Below are 19684 nucleotides of genomic sequence, written 5' to 3' on the forward strand. Positions count from 1 at the left end.
GCTGGTGGCCAGGGTGACCTGAGTGCGGTGCCGTGGTATTAAGAACCCCGACGATCATTCCTCGGGCCACGCCCCCTCTCGCACATTGCTTAAACCCGCGAGTGTTGGACTGAAACAGCGGCCCGTCTCTGACGCCTCGTTCGTTTCGTCCACGCTCCAGATAGCAGTGAGATGTCGATCGCCGCATCCCAAGGTGGGCTGGAGTCCTTTGGGGATGACGATTAGGAGTTGTGCTCCGCCTCCGGGTGTGTCAGCGCTGCCTGATCCGACCTAAGGTTGACAGCCATGTTATCTCGGGCAGCCGCGAGTCTCGCGCTGGTGTGGAACTCCGCTCAGTCGCGAGTGCTCGTGGTTGCGCGATTGGTTTTTGGGGACGGCACCCGACAGCTGTTGGGCACAAGGGTGGAGCCCATGCACAAGGGTGGAGCCGACCCAGGGCTCTTCATTGAGCTGCGTGCCGCGACTGATCCCGCCCCCGGGCGGTGAAGGTGGCCACACGCTCCCTGGGTCGGGAGATGTCCACAGCTGTGGTCCGGGAGAACACCTGGCCTTACCTGGTGATTTGGAGGACGTTGAGTGGGCCCGCCCCCTCAACTCACCCATATCCCAGGCTGGCCTCTTCGGCGGCGCGGCTGGGAACTGCGCCCAACAGTTCTCGGCCGCCCCAGAGCAGACTGAGGCTGTAACACGTACTGCCCCGGCGGCCAGCTGCTGCACCAGCCGCCGGCTCAGTCGCCTCAGTCCGCTCGCCGCCGAGGGCGCCCTCCCTCTTCCCGCCCGGCCCCAGCAGCAGCCTTAACCTGGGCCGCGCCGTGGAGGGGGTTGAGGATGTCGCCCAGTCCGCTCCCCAGACTGGTTAAACGCCACGCTGGAGGTGGACAACTCAGAGATGGGTTCCAGTTCTTCCCAGGGGATGGTAGCAGGGCCTCTCCTTCCCCCGGTGGAGGGCCGGGGGAAAATCCTTCCGCTGCTGGCCCCCGGGCTAGCAGCGCTTGGGAAGAACTCATGTTCCTGTTTCTGAGGACCCAGAGACCGGTGATGACAGTGCGCGCCACCCACGGGTCCCGCCACTCGCATCCCTCTCTGTCGCCAGCCTCCTGGCAGAGCAGACCCCAGTGGAACGCGCGTCCTTCCCTGGTCTCCTCTGTCAGGACGCAGCCGTTAACCGCACCCCCACACCGGGACGCCCAACAGCCTCCCTTGTCCGGGTCGGTAACGCTGCATCGCTGCCCCACTCCGGGTACACCTGTAGTCCGATTGACCCCGCTGGTGCAGTTCCTGGGAGCCTGGCTTCAGATTCCAGGGCTGTCCCGCTGGGTCGCGAAAGACAGTCAGGTGCGGCTACGCGATTCAGTTCGCGCAGGTTCCTCCCTGCTTCCGGGGAGTCCGTTCCACTATGATCGGGGCTAATGCCCCCGTCATGCGAGCGGAGGTTGCCACCCTACTGGCGAAGGGTGCGATCGAACCTGTCCCTCCAGCCGAGGTGAATTCCGGGTTTTACAGCCCGTACTTCATTGTACCCAAAAAGACCGGTGGGCTTGACCGATCCTGGACCTGCGCGTCTTGAACCGTTACCTCCACCGGTTTCCGTTCAAGATGTTGACAGCGAAACGCCTTTTCGAATGCGTTCGTCCAGACGATTGGTTGCAGCGATCGACCTGAAGGACGCCTACTTCCATGTCTCCATTCTACCTCGACACAGACCGTTCCTACGGTTTGCTTTCGAGGGGCGGGCATATCAGTACGCAGTTCTACCATTCGGGCTATCTCTGTCCCCTCGCGTCTTTACGAAGATTGCCGAGGCAGCCCTTGCGCCCCTTCGGCAGCACGGGGTTCGCATCCTGAATTACCTCGACGACTGGCTCATACTGGGTCACTCTCGAGAGCAGGTTTGCGGACACAGAGATTTGGTGCTCCATCACCTAGCCCGTCTGGGCCTTCGGGTCAACTGGGAGAAGAGCAAACTTTGCCCCGCGCAGAGGATCTCTTTTCTCGGTATGGATCGACTCGGTCGCCATGTGCGCGCAGCTTTCGAGCGAGCGCGCGCAGTCTCTGCTGACTTCCCTTCGACAAGTCGAGGGCAAGAGTGCGGTTCCACTGAAACTGTTTCAGAGGCTCCTGGGGCATATGGCATCTGCAGCCGCGGTAACGCCGCTCGGATTGCTTCATATGAGACCGCTTCAGCACGGGCTACGCGATCGAGTCCCGAGATGGGCATGGCGGTCTGGCACGCTCCGGGTACAAGTGACTCGGGCCTGCTTACAGACTCTCTCCCCGTGGTCGAACCTCAGTTTTCTACGGACCGGAGTGTCCTTATAACGAGTTTCCAGGCATCTTGTTGTATCAACAGATGCATCATCCACGGGCTGGGGTGCCATGTGCAATGGACAAGCAGCCACGGGCTCCTGGATAGGACCCCAGCGCCTTCTGCATGTCAATTGCCTCGAGTTGCTGGCAGTACGGTTCGCCCTGCACCGCTTCCGAGCGTTGCTGAAGGGTCAACATGTACTAGTCAGGACAGACGACACGGCCGGGCGGTCTACGCTCCCGCCGTATGTCTCAACTCGCCCGCCATCTCGTTTTTTGGAGTCAGAAGCATCTGAGGTCCCTTCATGCTGTCCACATCCCGGGAGTCCTGAACCGTGCAGCCTACGAGCTCACGGCTTCAGCCACTTCCTGGAGAATGGAGACTCCATCCCCAGACGGTCCAGCTGATATGGGAACGGTTCGGCGACGCACAGGTAGTCCTGTTGCCTCCCAGGACTCTTCCCATTGCTCCCTGTATTATTCCCTGACCTATGGTCGGCACGGATGCACTGGCGCACAGCTGGTCGTCGGGGCTACGCAATTATGCGTTTCCCCCAGTGAGCCTTCTCGCACAGGTACTGTGCAAGATCAGGGGGGACAAGGAGCAGGTCATGTTGGTCGCCCCGTTGGCACGGCCGGACCTGGTTCTCAGAACTGCTACTCCTTGCGACAGCCCCTCCCTGGCCTATTCCTCTGAGACTCCTCACTCAGAGACGGGGCACCTTTTGGCACCCGCGTCCAGCGTTCTGGAAGCTCCACGTGTGGCTTCTGGACGGGACGCGGCTGGTTTGAGTAGCCCTCCACCTGCGGTGGTCGCTACCATCACTTCCGCTAGGGCAGAGTCTACACGACACCTCTATGCGTTGAAGTGGGACCTCTTCGTCACATGGTGCTCTTCCCGCCAGGAAGACCCCTGGAAATGCCCGATCGGGTCTGTGCTCCGGATATGTGCCCAAGGTTCCCACCACTCCGTTCCGAGATCAGGTGGTGAACCTGCAAGCGCTGCCTTTGGAGGAGGCAGACCCAGCCTTGGCATTGCTCTGTCCAGTACGCGCTCTCCGCGCCTACGTAGACATGACGCAGTGTTTCAGGACCTCAGACCAGCTCTTTGTCTGTTATGGTGGAGAGCGGAAGGGAAGTGCTCTCTCAAAGCAGAGGTTGTCTCACTGGATAGTGGACACCATTGTTTTGGCTTACCAGCAGCAAGGCCAACCATGTCCCCTTGGTGTGAGGGCACACTCCACCCGGAGTGTGGCCTCCTCTTGGGCTCTAGCGCATGGCGCCTCGCTAACAGACATCTGCAGAGCTGCAGGCTGGGCGACACCCAACACATTCGCCAGATTATATAATCTCCGAGTGGAGCCAGTGTCCGACTATTACTCGCCCCTACGGGTGGCCGGTAATGGGCCAGGCTCAGGTGTCTTCGCTTGCTCGCCATTCCACTCCCAGGACTGGATACGTGCGATATTTTCCTCAGGTGAGCTCCCCGAGAGCCCTGAGCTCCTCCAGCACTGCTTACGCCGACATCAGTTCAGTCTGCCCTTTCGAGCCCAGACCCTCATGTCCGGCCAGGTGCTCCGTGTGCATGGTTCCCTCCGGCGACCCCCACACGAGTATTTCCACCGTAAGCCTCCTCAGTGAGCAGGTGTCTTTCCCTTGGCAAGTCCCTGCCACCCCTAGGGTTAAAAATCCACCTTCGGCTGGTACCCTAGTGATCTTCCATATGCAGCCCTCAGCGGGTCATATGTGTATTCTCTAAGCCCTCCCTACGGTAGGCATCTTGACATTCCCTCACTGGGATATGCTTCCCAGTGTACCTTGGTAATCCTGTGTTAAGTGGGAGTCCTACGGCCTTAAGTGGCGGGATCTCACACTTACGCAGGGCACTGGATGACAGCTGAGTGGCGTTGTTGTATAGGATCCCCCATTCGTTAGTCACTAACGTACGTCGTAGTGACTGAACGAAAGGGAACGTCTCGGTTACGTATGTAACCCTCGTTCCCTGAGGAGGGAACGGAGACGTACGTTTCCTTGCCACGTCAGCTGTGCTGCCTGGAACGCGGAGTTCAGTCTTGGCTCCTGCAGCAGTAACATAATGCGATGTTGCCAGCGTACTTCCTTATATACCCACGAGGTGGGTCGGAGTTACGCATGCAAATTCCGCATGCCCATGGCATTGGCACTGCCATTGGGCGCTGTTGAATACTCGAAGATGATTGGCTTCTAAGCGAAACCCCCATTCGTTAGTCACTAACGTACGTCTCCGTTCCCTCCTCAGGGAACGAGGGTTACATACGTAACCGAGACGTTACGTAATGCACGTTACTAGTAATCCATTACTTTACTTGTAACATCAAGTAATCCGCTTGCATTATTCACTTGAAATGCATTACCCCCAACATTGCTCATTTCAGATGAGATTTAAAACACCTGATCGCTAGGTTTTCTCATAGTAGAGCTATGGTAGAAATGTGTCTATCTTGAACATAATCAGAATTATCAGCTAACAAGGGTAAATCAACATACTCTGCTACACTGGAGGGAGCATCTGAGTTGGGTTTCCACAGTTGTACCTTGACAGGTTGTAGAGATCTCTGATGGAATCATCACATCCTCATGTTCTGATATACGCAAAGATATATTGCAAAGATATGCAGAGTTCAACTTGTATGGGTTAGGGTTAGTTAAGTTCAATTGCATTTGCAATATATTACAGTTTTCACATGATTTTATAAAATGTAATTGATTGATTTGTTAAATACACACAATATTGGTGTGTTATTACTACATTATGTTTAATACAGTATATCTTCAGTTTAAACCATAAACGTATGCTGTCCACTGTAGTGGACATCTGAAAATCATCTTTCAAATCTTGTTTTTCATGCCCTAAGAGCAATAAAAACACAGGGGGGAAAAATCCTGACTGAGGTTATCATAATTCGTCCATGAAAGAATTAAACATGTTGCATTTACTAAATAATTATTTTGGGTAGAATTTAAAGCAAATAGAACCTCAACCTGCACAACAAAGTGTTTGTGAAAGTATTTGCTGTGTTACACTCACGTTGAGTACATACAGAGTACTGTATATATGTGCATGTGTGAGAGAGTCAGGGCTGTAGGGGTGAGGCTTGCAGTATTGATCACTGAGTGTTTGTTGGGCAGGGTAAACAGCTGTGATAGATGGCCGTGTTAAAGAGGTGTGCTGTTCCCTGTGGCTCCTGTTTGGGTGGGTCTCAACACAGCCCTTAGTCTGCTAATGAAAGCAGATGCTACGGTGAACAGGTCAGTGCTGGATCAATGGCTCCCTCACTCAGGAAATGACACAAATCAATCTATGTCAAATCTGCCACTGCATAACACTACCCAGGAGAGGGTGGTTAGGAAAGAGAGTAATAGTTTTTTTGAATTCTTGTTCAATCTTAATATAAAATCTTTTTTCCCCTTTTTGCTTCGCCTGCTTGTTTGTTTTGCATCTTCTAGATCCAATCTGTACTGGGTAAAGATCACTCAAAGATCACACAGAGCCTAACAAAGACACCTGCCCATGCTGAGTCTACACTGAATGTGGAGTGGCACACTACAATTAATAATAATAATAATAAAAGTTGTTGTTGTTGTTGTTATTGCATCCTTACAGCAGCAATCACTTTGCCATACACTATATTGTCAAAAGTATTGGGACACCACTCCAAATCATTGAATTCAGGTGTTCCAATCAATTCCATGGCCACAGATGTATAAAATAAGGCATCGTTGGATGCATTGGTGTAAAGCACGCCGCCACTGGACTCTAGAGCAGTGGAGACGTGTTCTCTGGAGTGACGAATCACGCTTCTCTGTCTGGCAATCCGATGGACGAGCCTGGGTTTGGCAGTTGCCAGAAAAACCGTACTTGCCTGCATTCATTTTGCCAAGTATAAAGTTTGGTGGAGGGGGGGTTATGGTGTGGGGTTGTTTTTAAGGGGTTGGGCTTGGCCCCTTAATTCCAGTGAAAGGAACTCTTAATGCTTCAGCATACCAAGACATTTTGGACAATTTCTTGCTCCCAACTTTGTGGAAACAGTTCGGGGATGGACAAAGCAAGGTTCATAAAGACATGGATGAGCGAGTTTGGTGTGGAGGAACTTGACTGTCCTGCACAGAGTCTTGACCTCAGAACACCTTTGGGATGAATTAGAGCGGAGACTGCGAGCCCGGCCTTCTCATCCAACATCAGTGCTTGACCTCATAAATGTGCTTCTAGAAGAATGGTCAACAATTCCCATAAACACATTCCTAAACCTTGTGGAAAGCCTTCCCAGAAGAGTTGAAGCTGTTATAGCTGCAAAGGGTGGGCCAACTCCATATGAAACCCTACGGATTAAGAATGGGATGTCATTAAAGTTCATGTAAAGGCAGGAGTCCCAAAACTTTTGGCAATATAGTGTATAATAAGTATGATGATAATAATAATTATAATATTTATTTAAATATAACAACAATAACGCATCTTTACAACAACAATAATTTGGACAAATAATAATAATAGTATGATGACTTGCAACGTAGTGACAATGGAGTTTTTAATGGTTTAATATTTTATATTTTGTGTAATTTAAGACTTGTTTTCAGTGAATAAGTAGATACATTTATAAATAATAAGTATAATTTCTCCTTTTATCAAGTTTTTTTTTCTTTTTTTTCGGTCTATTGACTTTTTTTTCTTGTTTAGTAATTGTTAGGAATCTTATCTTCATCTAAAGACCATAAACGGTCAGAAGGAAAAAGCCAGAGATAATATGCAGGTCTTTAGAAGATAATGAACCCCCGACAGGGTGATTAGGTCCGCAACGCAAATTGAACATAAATCCAGCACTGTAGGAAATTGGTTTCCAAGGACATCAGTCAATTATGCTTCTCAGTGGTCATTATACAAAATGTTTTGATGCAGAATGCCATAGTTGACCAATCAAAATCGAGTATTCTAGAGAGCTGTGTGAAAATTGAAATGTAGGACTGGCACCACCCTGCTCAGCAGAATCCTGTCTTCAGTCATGTCCTGTGGAGCTCCTTTCATTTGAATCGTTAGGACGACAAATGTTTCCACACCTTGATTATAGCTGTGCAGAGAGCTTATATGATCTACCCATATGTTTGCTTGTCATATTTAGATTATACCACAGCCATTTCCATTTTATTCCTCAGGGAACAATGAGTTACAAGCCATTGCATATGCTGTTTGGCATTAATAATGTATTGCTTTAGCCTAGGTGGCTGCAGGGGGGTCCAAAAGTCTGAGAAAATGTGTGATTTAAATTTTAATTGAAGTATTTTTAAAATGTTATATAATTATGACACTGTTTATCTTATTATTTATTTATATGCTAAATTATATGCTGCACTATATTACCCGACACAAGACTTGCTTCATACATGTTCACAAGCCTCGGCCCATTACACCATAAGTTAACCATGAACTACTTGCATTGCAAAGGTGGGGTAAGGGTAGGAACACTTTTTTTGGTAGGATGGTAGTTCCATCTTTGGTAGTTTGGTAGGAGTAACAAGGGTAGGATGTCGTTTTTATGTTCAAAAAGAGAGAGGTGTGCATGTGTATAAAATGGAGCGTGAGAGCTTGGATAGACAGGCTCCCTGGCTACTGTATCCTTACATGGACAACATCAATATAAGCTTGACAGATTTGGCCCATCTGCTTTTTCTCAAAATATCATTAATGCCATAAAAAGCCAGAGGTACATGTGAGCGTTTGTATAGACATATGTCTGGAGCTGAGTGTGTGTGTGTTCTGTCACTCTGCTACTGAGTGGAAACTCTTTTACGTTCAGATAAGGCTGGAAAAACCTCATCAGCTGTTTTAGCTTTAGACAATTCAGTCATAATCTTCTCATGTTAATACCGTTTTGTGTCAATATAGTTTTGCTCTTACCCAACTAGCTTTTCATGTGCTCGTATGATGCTTGTGGTTTTCTCCAGTGATGAAAATCCCCCTCTGATGCGGCAGATTTACTGCTGCAGCCGGGGTGAAAATTAACCCCAAGTCTACAATAGAGTTTCGGCACACTGCTTGTAAACAGTCCAATTAAAGCAAGCTGTGGAGAACACTTTAGTGGGTTCTGCAGTGACCCCATCCATTAGTAAAGTGTGAGGAGCCACCAGGGGCAAAATTGCTTTTGAAGAAGAGAAAGTGAGACAGAGACTGTGATCAGATCAATTCAAAGTTGGATGGTTCTCACCATTATGCAGACTGTCACATGTTTTAACTATTCTATTATTCTAGAACTGTTACATATGGTATACTCTGTAAGTAGTACACTACCTTTCAAAAGTTTGGGGCAAGTAAGATTTATTTTTTATTTTTAAAGAAATTAATACTCTTATTCAGCAAAGATTCATTAAATTGATCAAAAGTGACTGCCTGAAGTTGTTCTTTTGACCTCTCTATATGGAAGCTGGTTTCCGCCACACAGAATAAAACAGATTAAAAGATAATTGCGGCTTTTTATCTCACAGTTGCGAGTTTACATCTTGCAATTCTCAGAATCTCAGAAATGATATAAAGTTGCAATTCTGACTTTTCTCAGAATTGTGAGATATAAACTAGCAATTTTGAGTTAAAAAGTTCAATCCTGAGGAAAAAGACTTCTCAGAATTCACCTCACATGTTATAAAGTCAGAATTGCGTGATATAAATGGCAAGATATTAACTTCCAATTGTGAGAAAAAAAGGTCAGAATTGTGAATTTAACAATTCAGACTTTATAACACGCAATTGCGAGTTTATATCTCACAATTCTAACACCAATTGTGAATTTATATCACGCAATCCTAAAATAAAAAGTCTGCATTGTGAGATAAAAAGTCGCAATTACCATTTTAATTTTTTATTCTGTGGCAGAAAGTTTCCATACCTTTCTATTCATCAAATAACCATGAAAAAAAATATCCAGCACAACTTTTTTAAACACAGATTATGATAATAATGATAATAAATGTATATGGTGCTATATAGCACTAAAAGTGGTTATTTGGCTCGTAATCATAGGGAACCACTTAAAGTGCTGTACAGCACCAAATCTTGGTGCTTCAGTGGTTCTTTAGCTGTTCTTCATTGGTTCTTTGGGATGAATGAGGTGCTATATAGCACCACTACCATATACAGAACCTGTTAAGATATGGTGCTATATAGCACCAAAAGTGGTTCCCCTAATATTACGAGCCCAGAAGCACTTTTAGTGCCATATAGCCCATTTTTTAGAGTGTGTGTGTGTATATATATATATATATATATATATATATATATATATATATATATATATATATATATATATATATATATATAAATAATATATGTAAATATATATACAAATTATAAATGTGTGTTAGATAATTAATTACCATAAATTAAAGTGACTGCAAGTGACAGGCCTAAATATAAACAAATTATAAACAATTTTGCTGATGGTTGAACTCTTCTGTATTTTGAAAAATATCTCAAGAGTTTCTTTTGGTTTAACTCTGTCCACCCAGAGTGTTGACCATACCGTCTTAACCTGAAATCTACACACCACAGACAGAGAGAGAGAGTGTGTGTGAGAGAAAAGCTTCCTTCTTGAACACGCATTAGCTTCATTTAAGCTATAATGACTCTTTCTCTCTTCTTATCCCTCCATGTCTAGAGTTCTTCCTGGATCATTTATTGTCTCCCTTTCTAACTTACCTGTGTTAACCAGAGGAAGCATGTCGGCGCACATGCAGCACAGCCAGCCGTGACAGAGTCTTTCCTGTGAACATTTGTGTTTGAGCACATTTGTGTGTTTAATGGAGCTAGTGGAGCGGGACCGCCAGCAGCGGCAGTGAGTGTGGGATTTCATGGTGTGGTTGAACTTTCTAGGGTGAATGAGTTCAAAGTGTTTGTAAATGATGGAGATTTCCATCTGTCTGAAGAATTATTATTGAGGAACAAATCTCATTCACTAGCAGCTCTACTTTTCTAATCAGTCCTTCACATCTTGGTTGCCCAAATGATTTTATATATGCTCATGAGCATGATTTAGTCTTTAATATGGTTTCTATTTAGCAGTTTTGTTCTTCTATGATAGCATTGGTTAAGAGCTGTGAAAAGCATCCATGGACGACAAAGGGAATGAAGTGTTGAAAAGAGGCACATGCAAGAGAATGAGTTTCAGTCGATGGGTAGCTGCTCGAGAACAGGTGAATTTGAGCTTCCTCTCCGCTGCATGTGGTTCAATGGATGCTATGAGCTCCTTTTGGGGTCCAGACTGATGAGGAAGTGCAGGGACGTCATGTTTGTTTCTTCTTCTTCCCACAACAAAGTAGCAGTCACACAGTGATCTCCTCATGCTCATAAATCTGTAGAAGCATCTGTTCTTTTGTCTTGTTCCGTGTTTATTTTGGAAATTATGAAATGCTTTACTCCATCTACAACTAAACAGCATTTTGCCAAAACTTTTTTACATTTACATTTGGCAGATACTTTTATTCAAATAAAGGTCTAGCATTCACCATGCAGCTTTTATGAGCTAATTTTAATTGTATTTTAGATGTATTTAAAATCAAACTATTTCAATTGTATTTATTTATTCACACTACATAACCATTCAAGTTAACTACTGCAAGTTAAAAATGGAGAAGAACATAAATAGTGGCCTGTTACATTACATAAAATGTACACTTTTCCTAATGCATTTATTAACATTTTAATGCTCCCTCCCTTGGTTTGTAACTTGGTAGACAAAACATCTCTTTAGACTCTTTTAACTTGCTCTTTAGGTTTTGTCGCCACCTTTTGCACTCCATATTCTTTTCTCTTTGTCTTTTTGTGATTGTTTGCTTTGCAGGACACAAGCTGACATCTGGTTAGCACCAGCAATTGTAGAGCAAGATTGAGAGAATGAGACCCACTGAGGTAGCAAGGGAGCACAGGAGAGGCCGTTTGGTGTTTGATGAGAACCTGCTGCTGTTTCCTTGTATGCCAGGAGCGTTTATGAACCCTGTCAGCTGCTTGAGCTCACCAGCTTCCCCAGGTCTGGATCCTGTTAGTGCAGGATTTGTGCTCATCACATGGAAAACAGCTTGTGCCGATTCCTCCCACTCCTCCTAATGGTACCCAAAAGGGAAAGGAAAGGAAAAGACGGAGGGAGGGAGAGAAAGAGGGTGAGCAAAACGTCTCCTGGCCCACACCTTCAAAGCCAAGCTATGCTGCATCATGGAAATTTGGCCCCCTTTCCCCAGCCATGCGGGTGACGTTCACTACACATAAGAATCATTACACTAAATCACCTCAGTGTACTTTTCATTTCTCCTTCTTGTGCTCGAAGAAATGTTATAGGATAGCTTATTTGACAAGCTAATGTTGGGCTTATACTATATTACTTTCTCCGTTTAATTCATAATAAGAGAATATATCTATTTTTTTATACAAGTTATGATGCTCTAGGATGTGCACTAACATTAAAAATGTTTTGAACAAGTTAAAACATTTTTTTAATACTTTTGTTCAGCAAGGACGCATTAAATTGGTAAAAAAAAGTGACAGTAAAGTTTAATGATACAATGTACGATACAATAAAAAAAGTATCTAATAAATACTGATCTTTTTAACTTTCTATTGATCTATATTAAACAGATATTAGAAGAAATAATATAAGAAATATGAAGCAGCACAGTTGCTTTCAATATTGATAATAAGAAATCAGCAATTTCTGTAGGATCATGTGACACTCAAGACTGGAGTAATGATGCTGAAAACTCAGCTTTGTATCACTGGAAGAAATTGCATTTTAAAATATATTAAAATAAGAAATAGTTATTTTAAATGATTTAAATATAATTAAATGATATACAATTATTTTAAATTATTATGATGCTTCACCTTTTTATTATGGAATTCTTTATATTCATCGTTTTTATGTTTAAGAAAAACATTTGAATGGTAGTGTACACAGCGACAAAAAATATATTACAATTATGCCTACGGCAACAACATACATGCAATAGAAAGCACGGTTTAGTAATGACCATCAAATAATGGCCGCCATAATCTCAACGAATTAAAATCATAAATGATTATTTTCTTTCTATTATTTGAATGATTAAGTGTTTCCATTCACTAGTACAGTGAACTTTAGCTGGATGCTCCATGGGCTTTAGATGCCTTTGGCGGCCTTGTGTTTTTGTTAAGTAGTTGCTTAGAAATAAAACAGCGTGTTTCATCTAACCGATCAGCCTTGTAAGATACTTGAGTAGATTGTATAAACAGCAGGATTAGTTAATAGACTTTTGGCAGGGGAACATCCTGTCTGTTCCTGCTCCCTGTCCTCCTTAAGACAAACTGCTGGAGACGGAATGGGGCGTCACGGCGTAGCTCATCCTCATCCCCATACTCCTCCCCAGTGAATTGAAGCTCCAAAAGAAACCCAACTGCTGTGGTGTCTGGGAGCCTGCAGTTGCGATGGGGCTGTTTGAACTTTATGGGCTTACAGTCCATTGTGTTTTATTTGCCTATAAGGAAGAGATTAGGGAACTGTCTCCCTCTGTAAAAGTGATAGGGGGATTTGTAGTTGGGAGCTCCGCTGACATTTATTATAATGTGTCCCAAAGCTCCTGAAAAAATCATTTAGAATGTAGGATATAGAAATATATTATTGGATATTATAAAATATGAGAATATGTATAACTGATGGACTATTGAACTCCTATTTACACAGTCTGTAAATCAGTTTGAGCCCATAATGCTAACAATGTGATATTTTGACACACCACGTCATTCTTTTCTATTATGATCAGAAAGTCGCAAACCTGATTCGGCCTCTGTGTGTTGTAGCCAAAGCATTGTATTGATGCAGCAGTGGCATAATGTGATCAGCTTCAGGACCCTGGACAGCACCGTGCTTGATTAGACTGAACCTCATGTTAAAAAGACCATCATTTCTCACCTTACAGAGTTTCAGGTGTGTTCAGGGTTTGTGGCCATATTTTGTTACTCTCTCAAATCGTTCACTTTCTAAAGAACTGAAACATTTTCTATTATTAGTATTACATCATGCAGTTCCAACTGAGCTTCTGTTTATGTTCACCAATCAATGTTTATATGTGCATAAAAGCCCAATTTAAATCTGTTCATCATATAAAGCGCTCAATTCATATTAGTTTGATGATCTCTTTATGAACTTTTTGAAGCAGGTTATAAATAAATATATTGCATTTGAAGTGGTAGTTGCGTAAGATTAGCTCTCAGATTTCATTAAAAACGTCTTCATTTGTGTTGAAAAAGTTAAAAAGTAATTAATGAGTAATTAATGATACAATTTTCATTTTTGTGTGTACTAAACCTTTAAGAATCTATATCATATTATATGGGTTATATCAAGGGTTATACTCCCAATACTGAAAATAGGAACAGATTTACTGAAAAGTTTGGGAAGTCTTGCACAGAAACTGCACAATCTAAAATAAAGTAAACACAGTAATATTGTGGCAACAGAAGCAACTTGCTGTGTAAAATACGTTCCATGAGGGATTTTTAAAGATGTGCTTTTTGGTATTCAAAGATATGACAATGAATATCTGTTCTTGCCTTTGAAGATGGATCCCTGCATTTCTCTTTTTATACGCATCTCGGTGGTTTTCCTCTTTTTTAATTACTTAAATATGCATAGTTTCTGGTGGAAGAACGGTGGATGAAAGCATTTCATTCATGAAGCCTGATTCACAATAGTCGTACAGGAATTTATAAGTTTGTTTATGTTGTTGTGATGCCTCTCTGGAGGCCTGCGTGCATGCAACTGCATTAAGACGTCTATCTCAAAGCTTAGCAAGCTATTTTTAGGCTTCATCTTTGATCACTCCTGCACACTGCCACCTCAAATAGCTGTATAGTCTGTTTGCTAGCAGTTAACAAAGTTAATTAAAAATCCCTAGTGCAATTTGAAAAGAATTAAACTCCAACAAACTCCTCTTTTCCTGCCAACTCTAGGCATACGCCTGACTGGCCTGTGTTCTTTTTATAGTGCATTCATGGCGCCACTATATTGATATTCCTCAATTAATTCAGCTCAAACTGCTTACTGTAACAGTTCGGTTGATATAAAGAAGCGCACGACGAAGAATAAAGTAAATGACTAGGTTTTAATAATAAACACACTGGAGGATACTGCAACCAAACACTATCAAAAAACGAGGACATACAGAGACTGGGAGAAAACGGAGGCCTTAAATGAACCGAGACGAACGAGATGATTAATGAACACAGGTGGAGACGAATTAACTTATCAACAGGGAAACTAGGCCACTGAGGGCGCAATGAAAAAACAGGAAAGACCAGACATGTTAAACTTACCAGAGTCCATTTAAACCTGATCCAATTTCTATTTAAGGAAGCAAGATTGTTTTGAAAATCTCTCATTGACTTCAGACTGTTAGAATAGAATGTTCAGCATTAAAAAAAAAAACAAGTGATGACGTCGTCATTGTACTGTTTGCTGAATTGCGTTTAGTCTTGCATCTGTTTGCATATTGGTGATTGGTCTTGAATGGTACAGTGATTGTAACAACTCTTCTGAGCAGCTGACAGAAAACAAGACGTTGCAATTGCAAGCAGTGTTGTTTCCTTCAAAAAAGCAAATCTAATTGCTTGTATGCTGGTATTGAGAACTGGAATTTTCAGAGGAAACGGTTCATCAATTTAAGATAACAAAAATATGGTGTATCACAACCTGTCTAAGTTTTTTTTAAGTGAATCGTGTGGTTGCATACAATGCACTAATGGCCAGTTTTGAGTAACTGCCTCACCTGGGCTTTATGGCAAGGCTTTGTTCTTATAACTGGCTTCACTGAACCTGGAACAGCAATGTGCCATGTTAGATGACATCCCTAATTATTCATGACAGGCTTGCGTTCAGCCAGCCAGAGGAATGCTCGGGAATCTAGCAGCCCGAAAAAAAACATCTTTAATTTAGCTCAGGATAACACAAACATATATGTGTACACCACATATGGCTGATCCTACAGTCAGTATCAAATAAGCACACACTCTCAAACACAAACACACTGAGTATCTGGAGTGCAAGTAATACAAGCATGTTCCCTTCAGTCTGTCTGAAGGCGATCTGTCATCTCTCTCACTTTCGCTTGAATTCTGGACTTTTGCATGTGCCCAGCTGAAAGAAATGAGGATGCTAGTGATGTCCTACCGTTTGTCAGTCAAACTCCTTGTGAAAAAAGGTTGCTCTGTTGTGTTACTGTAGTGATTTCTGCCATTCCCTTAATGTTTTGTTAGTCCAAGATTAGCTGAAAGTACTGAATCGGGAATCTATTAGACTATAATATCGCTGTCCTGGCTTTCGGATTCTAACATTCAGACCCCTATATATAACCTGTGGCTTTTGTTATGTCAGGGCTGTGATATAATAAAAGCCACCTCCTGATTGAGTGTTATGGCTGTCATTAACCTGTGTGAAGCTCTGGTCAGAGGTCTGAGTTGTGTTCTCCAGTCTGTTCCAGCTGCAGTGGAAACAGCAGCCAGTGTCCAGACCTTCCTGTTCAGACGGAGGAGAACCATTAGAGGCTCACGCCAAATCAGAGCCAGATGTCAACAGGCTATTTGTGCGAGCCATTCAATAATTCAGAGAACAGCCATTATAATTCAAGCTGTATTGTGTTGTGGACGCTGGATTACTCATGTTATATTTTATATTAATCCAATGGAAAATGTATGGTCATATTCATCTTGTCAGGAACGCAAAGGACTGATCTCTAAACCAGCCAACTCTCTAAACACAGGAACATTCGAACATTCTCTTCTCTTCCTATCTCAACTGTTCTCCACTCTTCTCCATTCTTCTCACTTCTTGCAAATTGTGCACTTCTTGCACTTCTTTTTTCTGGCCTCATCTCATCTCCTCTACTTATCTTGTCTCTTTGTTCTTCCTGTGTGCTTTCATAAACAGCCTCATTCAAGTTTTTTCTTCACATAAGCTGATTTTTGTGTGTTCGGTGTGGTAGACCGCAACACCGCCCTCTACCGTGTCATGTTTGGTTAGACGGTACACACTGCAGGTGGCCAAACTCATGGGGAAATAATTGAAATTCCAGCTCTGAGCATGTCATCATTGTCTGCCTGAATGCTCCTCAAACCCCTCAGAGCCTGCTTAAAAAACAACACAATCTCAGACAGTCTCACACACATGGGCAAACAGAAACAGGTGTGCAGCCCATTACATGCTACTGTACTATTTCCGTCTTTATTATTTCTCCGTTGGATTGTAAAACATTTGCATATTACAGACACTCTCATGCACATTTACACAGACCGCTGAATTGGTAGGTGGTGCTGTGTTTTGTCTTGCAGATGGAAGAAGGTCTCTGGGGTTCTGAGCTTTGAAAGCTCAGATGTCTGAGTCTGTGGGAGCCTGGCGCTGTGACCACACGGCTCTGAATGCTGAAAGACACATTGTCTGGCCCGAGTGTTTAGCAGAGCACTGGTACCTGCAGCTGTTTGTTCAAAAAAGTCATTCCTTCCTGGTCTAATATTTTCATTTCCCCCCACATCAGAGTGCAAGAGATCCTTCAAATAGCTCTGAAAGATGTGTCTGGGTGCCTGTATAGTGCAAAAGTCTGGTATTTCTTTCATTGAACATTTGTATTTATGTTATCAAATTGTATTGGTTCCATTAAAGCACAATGCTCTCAAATCATGCTGGATCACATGATATACAAACTTGTGGCGTTCATGCGGCTTGAGTGTTGCTGTTATTAATGCAAAAAGAGGGTCAAACGTTATGAAATCCGTGTAGATTCTTCCATTCAACTTTTTTCTCAAATTGTTATGCTGATAATATAATTGGTAATGAAAATTAGAAATGATGAAATAAATGCATTTCACTATTGGTCTCAGACTTTTCAAGCTGACTATGTTTTTGTGTTGCTGCTACCGTTTTGCATGTCTATTGGGTTACAGTAATGACTGTAGCAGAAGCCCTTTTCTTAGGCTTGTACATTTGTCCGACATGTTTAAATGCTATAAACATGTTCTAGTTGAGTAGCACAACACCAGTTAGAGCGTAATAGTTGTGGTCTGCTGTACCACCAGGAAATGGAAAGCGCTATATCCTGCAATGACTCATAAACTCTGTCACGATCCAGTCTTTGGGGATTGTAATACTATGGAGTGTTATGAGATTCACAGAAGCCCTCACACTAACTGAAAGAGTCTGGCCCGTGTGGGTGTGCATGTGTTAGCCAAGCACTAAAAGGGTGAGGAGTAGGTCAGACAGGCTGTGTCTCAGACAAAAAGAGAAAGAAAGACAGAAGAACAGGTTAGTGCTGTCAGCAGGACTTTGATAACAGCTGTTAACACAGTTACAGACAAATGCCACAACTAGTTTGATATTGATCACAGACATAGATACACAGATCGTGAATCAATAAACTCTTTTATAAAATGCCAAAATGTATTTGAAATACGTTTATTTTAAGTATACTACAAATAAATGTACATATTTACTTCATATAAATACCCTGCTATTGTACTTTTAGTATACTTTATTAATATAGGCTTACTTAAAGTCTGCTAAATTGGATATGTTTGGATATGTCTGCTAATTGAATATACTTCAGTCATTCTGATTGTGTAAAATGGAACTATTGCAAGTTTACTTTAGGTACACTTAAAATACATTGCATTTAAAGACTGATATTATACAGAGATCATACTATTCTTACTAACGGTGATATTAAAACATATTTTAGGCTTAATATTACGAAATGTGCATTGTGCAATAAAGTAGTACTCCAAATAAAGTTGAATTGTAATATTACACTAGTGCAAATAGCATTAGATGCTTAGCATAGATCTAGGAATCAAAGACTTTCGATATTTTTCCCATTTAAAACTTGACACTTACATCGTGTATTAAGATGAAAAGTAGTGATTTTCTAGGCCGATGTGGCTAGGAACTATACTCTCATTCCTGCGTAATGATCAAGGAACTTTGCTGCCGTACCATGGGTACAGCAGGCACAATGATATTACGCAGCGCCTGAAAATAGTCCCCAGCACACTCCCTGTGCAAGCAGGTTGTCACGTTGGTTATGTTGACGGAAGTTAGCCTATTTTCATTCGCTGCGTATATCATATATATCATATAATATACATTACACAAAGTGAATGCCTACAATTATTCAGTTAGGGATGACAACACAAAGCATACAGATAAAAGCATTATAAACTGTTACAAAATAATTAAAAAATTGTAGTTTAGGCATAAGTTCAAGTGATGCTGAAAAAAAACGATATATTCGATCTCAATGAGTCGAATTTTCGAATATGTTGTTGTCATAGGCACTTTTTTCTTTTTGTTTTATGTAGTTTTATTATGCAATGCTCTGCCATCTGTATTTCTTCAGTAGCTTTTAGTTTCATCGTTGTAGTAGCGACAGGTTTGTTTACAGTCCGAATGGGCCACATGTGTTTTTATAGCTGGGGATACTTTATGTTACATCATCAATGCCCTCTTTCGTTACTTCCGACTCCCTCTCTTCAGTGCTCCACTGGTGCCGGCTCTGTGTGCAGCCCTAGTATATGTTGCATTACATAAAATGTTATTTATCGAAAGACTATGAGTACAGAGAGCAAATGTAGCAAAAGGCTCTACGTTGAAACTCTTAAATCTACTATTGTGCTTTGCAGAATCACATTGCTTACGTGCAAAGTGAGAATTGACTGTTAATGTTGGTATACAGTATATGTGCTACTTACAAGCTGCTTTCACTGGCAAATCAGGCCTAAGGTTTTCTAGAAATCTAGACGCACCCAAATCTAATTTGCAGCCAGGGTAGTCTAGCAACTCTCCGTTGGCTTGCGAGCTGGAAAAACCAAACTCTGGTCAGGCCAATCACATCGTGTATAGAGTCGGTGGTTTTTGCGCTATCCTATTGCGTGCTGAGGGAATTTGAAAGACAACAGTTTATCCCGCCCCTCGGATTGAGCCCTGCCAATGGTGTGTTCCCAGACCCAACATCTAGATGTGGGTCTGGCTTGTCAGGCTAGGCCTAAGGTTCAGAGAGGGGGTGGGAAATGGTGGGAACTTTAGTTGAGGAAAACCAATTATAAGTGTACCTCAGGGGGGAAAGAAATAATAATAATTTACAAACTCATAGAACATGATCCCTTTCAAATAAAAGAAATACAGAAGACAGTGTTGGATGTAAAAAAGAAAAACAGGCTCCCGGACACAATGTATTTACAGGACAGCATTCACTGGAAGTCACAGTGATGTCTGCTAGTTCACTCAGACAGCGCATAACCGCATACGGCTGCACGTCTCGCACAGCTGCATCTACTTCTGAAGAT

The 19684-nt window shown here is 43.0% G+C and overlaps 1 protein-coding gene across 2 annotated transcripts in view; it reads left to right on the forward strand.

Annotated features, from left to right (window-relative positions):
• Positions 1–19684, forward strand: part of kcnq5a (potassium voltage-gated channel, KQT-like subfamily, member 5a) — a 162919-nt gene that overhangs the window by 109824 nt on the left and 33411 nt on the right. The window lies entirely within an intron of this gene.

The sequence above is a fragment of the Gobio gobio genome (assembly GCF_949357685.1).
Source record: "Gobio gobio genome assembly, chromosome: 18".
NCBI classification, from domain to species: Eukaryota; Metazoa; Chordata; class Actinopteri; order Cypriniformes; family Gobionidae; genus Gobio; species Gobio gobio.